The sequence below is a fragment of the Pogona vitticeps genome, chromosome 1 (genome assembly GCF_051106095.1).
Source record: "Pogona vitticeps strain Pit_001003342236 chromosome 1, PviZW2.1, whole genome shotgun sequence".
NCBI classification, from domain to species: Eukaryota; Metazoa; Chordata; class Lepidosauria; order Squamata; family Agamidae; genus Pogona; species Pogona vitticeps.
In genome coordinates, this window is record NC_135783.1 from 356,564,296 (window position 1) to 356,570,332 (window position 6,037).

Genomic DNA, 6,037 nt, shown 5'->3' on the forward strand with positions numbered 1-6,037 from the left:
AGAGTCGATGAAATCGCTAGCCGCCAAACTCCCCTCCAGCCTTGAAAGTTCATAGGTACCTCAGCTACTGGCAGCGAAATCACCTGTCCCTCAATCCCTGCCACCTTTATGCTCTCATTTGGGATTATATATTCCCTAGGAATAATATCTGGATGGCACAGGGTCACCTGGGAACAAGTATCCCTTAACCCCCGATACTGATGGTCAAGTATTCCTACGTCCACCCCTGCTGTTTCAAACAACTGAGAATCTGTTCTCACAAGTAAGCAGCGCCTGACCTCCACAAGAGGACCATTTTCCTCAGCCTGATCAGCAGATGTCACTGTTCCAGATTGAGTAGCCATGGCAACAGGCTCCCTCAGTGACAAGGAGCTTTGCTCTTTCTGGACACAGAACACAGCTTTTGGCTTGGTTCCACTCAAATCCTGAGGCACAATTCCTTTTAGCTGCTTTAATTTCTCACACTCTGAGATTAGATGGCCCTTTCCCTGACAGAAATAACATTTTCTGCTATATTTTGAGTCTTTCTCATCTTGTTTTGGTTTTCCCTCCAAAATCTGAGGTCTTGGTTTCATGTCTGAGGGCTTCCCTTCACCATGGGCCCCTCCCCCTTGCTGGTTTTTCCCTGGTCCCTGAGAGTACTTGCTGTAGGTTTCTTTGGGTTTACCTATCGATTTCCCCTCAGCACCTAAGGGCTTTCTTATTTGGGAAATAAAATCTGCGATCTCGGCCGCTTCCGCCACAGATTTCGGTTTCCTTTCCCTCACCTGGAACTTCAGTTCCCCATGCAGGACTGAATAGAACTGTTCCAGCGCTATCAAGTCTTTGAGCTGCTGGAAGGTCTCTGTTCCCTCCTGAGATAGCCATTTCTCTAGCAGCCTCACCAATTGGGCCCCCACTTGGGTAAAAGTCTGCTCTGGTTTCTTGGTGAGTGACCTGAATCTTTGCCTCAGCTGTTCCGCATTTATCCCATGTCTGGCAAACACCAGTTTTTTAAACTCTGCGAAATCTTTTAGCAGTTCCTCTGGCATCTCTGCATAGACTTCTGCCAGGCTGCCACTGATTAAAGATCGCATAATGGTCATCTTCTCAGTTTCCCTCACTGAGAAGTCCACAAACGCTCTTTCCACTAAGGAAAAGAACACCTCAGGGCAATCTCCCTTGTGGTACACAGGGAATTTCTTCAGGTCAGTCTTAGACAATTGGCCCCCCTCAGAATCTCTATTGTTATTATTATTCTGATTCATCAGTTCCAATTTTCTTAACTCAAACGCCATTTTCTCTCTCTGCAATTCCAATTCAAATTGTCTTTGCCTCTCCCTTTCCCTTTCCTGTTTCTCTTCCTTTTCCATAGCAATTTTCTCTCTCTCTAATCTTTCTTCTTTTTCCAATTGCCTCATCCTCAGTTCATGCTGTTGGGCTATGAGCATTTTTTTGAGTTCTGGGTTCTGTTCTCCCGTGCTGTCATCCTGCACTGAGCCAAATTCATCCTCAGAACCTTGGTCTACCTGGGGGTCTTACACTTCACCCATTTCTGCCATTTGGCTTCGAGTCAAGGGCATAATCCCCCCCCCCCAGAACAGGCTGCTTTCAAAAGTAAAGCCTCAAAATAAAGCGACCACTTTTTTTTTCTCTTTTGCCTCAGAACCAGCTTTCTATAGATTGCTGCTGTTCTTCAGCACTAACTTGCAACTGTAGCCAGCCAGAGTCCACCCCCCTCTGCTAGGCCTCTGAGCAGACAAGCTAGATCACTGCTATTTCACACAGTTTTGCCTCAGCTTTTTTCCCGCCAAAACAGGTTGCCTCAGAGCTCCCTAATCTAGTCCCCAGTTGGCACGTTCTTCCACTAGCGCACCTCCCCGTGAGGTACGCCTAGAAGATTACCTACGCACCCTCAGATTGTCCCTGACTAGACCCCCCTTGCTCTGGGCACACTTGCCAAGGCTTTGCTGGACCACTGGACAACTGGACCAGTTGTATCCCACACACTGGACACCAATCAATGTGACAAACCCAGACCTACTGGGATATACCACAGTTTCACTAAGCTGCCACCAACCATTCCCTGTAAGGAGTCACACAGACCAGGAATGGATTTTTAACAAATAAAGGAATAAGGTTTATTTAAACAACACACAGGGAAAATAAAATGATCAAGTGGATAAGATACAGTAACGTGGCTTAGTCTCAATCATACATACACACAGTTTGGTTCACACAGAACACTTAACTTGAAGCACAGACCCTGAACCTATCAGTTCTGGCTACCCATACAGACACCTGAACCTATCAGGTTGGTACTGACTGACACACAGTAGTACCCTGTCTGACACACAGACTCCCACTCAAGCTTCTTCTCTCAGCTCTTCTCCAGCTTCTTCTCCTCCAAAACTTCTCCACACAAGCTCCACATATATATACAGTACAGCCCCTCCTCCTGATGTCCCGCCTTCCACTCCCCATAGGATGGAACTTTCCCTCCAAACCCATGACAGACAGGTAACATCAGTGCTGTATGTAACACCCACAACAACCACAAGAGCTAACTGACTTTGTCTCTGTCGCTCTGTTGGGATCCCCAAGACTGATTGTCTTGGGTGATTTCAACATCCATGGAGAGGCGGAGGTTACCGGTCTGGCAATTGGGTTCTTGGAAACCATGGTTTCCTTGGATATGTCCCAACAACCCCACACACATGGGTGGCCACAATTTGGACCTGGTTTTCCACTGAGCAGAGAGAGTGTGGCCCGATGGTGTCTGACCTTTGGTTGGTCCCCTTGTGGTTGGACCACCACCTGATAAAATGCAACCTCACGGTGGCCCTCCCTTCCTGTGGGGAGCAGAGAGCTATTTTCATGGTCAGCCCTTGCAGGCTACTGGATCCTAATGGATTCCAGGATGACATGCATGGGATTCCAACTGATCTGGCTGTCATTCCTGTTGAGGCCCTGGTGGATGGCCGGTATGCCATTGCCACTAGGGCTGTAGACATGATTGTTCATAAACGCCCTCTTGGCTGCAGAGCCCGACCAGCACCTTGGTTTTACCAGCAGCTGTGAGCTATGAAGTGGAGTAGGAGAAGGCTAGAAAGTGTCTGGAGGTGGAACCCAACAGAAAATAACTTGCGTCTAATATCTATCTTGCTAAGGTAGAGGCTGCTAGAAAAGCCTACTTCGCTGTCTGGATAAGCGCAGCATCCAATCAGCAGTCGGAACATTTCCATATAGTACACGACCTATCCAGAATTGGCCACAAGGATTGGCCTCCATCTAGTATTTCTTGTGATCATTTTGCAGCATTTTTAAAATCAAAAGTGTAGGCCATCCACCGGGATCTTGCACCATATTTGAAAACAGTGGATTGAGCTGAGACATCCAGTGCAGTGCCTTGTCCATTGAGAATTACTCAGTTTCAACCTGTGATGTCCGCAGAGGTGGACAAGGTCCTTCATCACTGCTGAACCACAACCTCTCCCTTGACCCTTGCCCTGCCTGGCTAATCAAACTGCCAGGCTGGTGATAACTGAATGGGCCACTAAAATATTAAATGGGTCTGTTCTTGAGGAAATGCTCATTAGGCCCATTAGAAAGAAACCGATCTTGGCAGCGGACAACATTGGCAATTATAGGCCCGTTGCCAATGTTTCTTTTCTCAGCAAGGTAGTCGAGAGCGTGGTGGCCGACCAGCTTCAGGCTCTCTTGGATGAATCTGATGCCCTGGATCCATTTCAGTTGGGTTTCAGGATGTGCCACAGCACGGAAACATCATTGGTTACCCTGCTGGATGACCTACTTATGGAGACCAACAGGGGCAAAATGTCCTTGTTGGTTCTGCAAGGTTCAATCATCTCCCCAATGCTGTTTAACATCTATATGAGGCTGTTGGGGGGGTCAACAGGGGATGTGGAGCTTTGTCTCATCAACATGCTGACAACTAGGATAACCTACCTTTCCCTTTGGGTGCTGCCTGGAGGCTGTTCTGCAATGGATACAGTCGAATGGACTAAGGTTGAACCCAGACAAGATGGAGGTCCTGAGGGTGGGGGCTCCGTTGTCAGTGGTTTGGGTAACTCCCTTTCTTTTGAGGGGGTGACTCTCACCACAAATAATTTGGTTTGCAGTCTGGGGGTCCATTTTGACCTGGCGCTTACCATGGGGACCCAGGTAGCGTCCGTGGTTCTGTCTGTCCATTTATATCTTCAGTGAATCGCCCTATCTAGACACGAGGGCACTCACCATACTGGCCCATGCACTCATAGTCTCAAGAATACACTACTGTAACACTCTCTATGTGGGGCTTTCTCTGAGAACGATGTGGAAGCTCCAGATGGTCCAGAACATGGTGGCCAGTCTATTAAGAGGAGTAAAAAGATTTCACCATATTTCCCCCACTCTGGCCACCTTACGCTGGCTGCTTATCCGCTTCCGCATTGATTTCAAGGTGTTAAACATTACATATGAAGCCCTTAATGGTTTAGGACCTTGAAACCTGGCAGAGTGCCTTCTTCTGCTCAGTTCTATCCATATCACCCACTCCAGTCAGGCTGGGCGGCTGAGAGGCCTAACGCCAAGAGAGGCCCGGTGGGAAAAGACTAGCAATTGGGCCTTCTTGGCAGTCGTCCCTCGCCTCTGGAACAATTTACAGTGGGGTCTTGACTTGAGAACTTAATCCGTATTGGAAGGCGGTTCTCAAGTCAAAAGGTCTGTAAGTCAAGTCTCCATTGACCTACAGTGCATTGAAAACCGATTAATCCCGTAACAGACCGTTTTTGTTCCATTTTGGTTTTTTTCTGGTCTGTAAGTCAAATCTCAGTCTGCAAGTCAAACCTAAATTTTGCGGCCAGAGAAGTCTGTAACTCAAAAAGTCTGTAAGTCAAGCCGTCTGTAAGTCAAGGGTCCACTGTACCTGTAGAGATCCACCTGACTCTTCAAGACTAACTTGAACACATGGCTATACAGGCAGGCCTTCCCTATAACCGTTACCTGGCCTTTCCCCCCCTTTTCTTTTCTCTCTCTCCTTTTTTAAAATCTTCTTTTCTTCCTTTCCCACCTTGGACTCTGTGATTAATCTGGATTTTACTTTAGTTTCTTTTTATGATATATGTAAATCGCCCAGAGTAGACACATTCTAAATGGGCAGTAAATAAATAAATAAATAAATAAATAAATAAATAAATAAATAAATAAATAAACAAACAAACAAACAAACAAACAAACAAACAAACAAACAAACAAACAAACAAATATTCAACTATGAGAAAGATACAGCGACTCTATGAGTAACATTTTTGCTGACATACCAGAGGGCTGTATTTACTGGCAATTTTATTGCAAAAGGTTTTCCATGGAAACAATCAACAGCACCAGTCAATGGGCACTGCAGCAACTTTCATTCAGAAAGTGAGATAGCGGCCAGTCTTGAACAATTAGGTGACATGTGGAGTTGCGTCCCCATGCAGGGGTGAAGTTCCATGAGGTGTAGTTGGAGACCCACTGAGCCAACCGGACCAATCCAGCCGATCTCTGCTCTCTGGTCTCCCTTTGCCTTCTCCCAAACACCAGCCACAAAGAGACCCAACAGGCCATGCATCCAAAATGCAAACCTGCACTCTGCTTTTAAGTGTATTTGCCCTTGTAATTGGCAGTGTAGCCCATGCAAAGCGATTTCAGGCCAATCAGGAAAGTCAAGGGTAGAGAGAAAACTGCCCCTCTCAGAACCATCAGCTGAAGACCCCTCTTGACTCTCTCTCTGCTTGAATGACATCTGTCTGGATGGAGAAGTGGGGAGGGGCTGGCAGTGAAGATCTGGCCAACAGCGAAAGCTCCTGGCTCCTCAGTAATGGCTTTTAAAAGAATTCCGAAGAAAAGCAGTCATATCACGCGTGAGATATTTAGTTTGAAAGACGAAAAAGCTCAGCTTCCTGAGAGGGACTAAGTAAGTAGGGTTGTTTTCTAACTAGCTAGGTTCCTGCATGAGAACTTTTGCCAGAGTAGATGATTGTAGTCTCAGTGATTATAAAAAAGAGGGAGGAGAAAC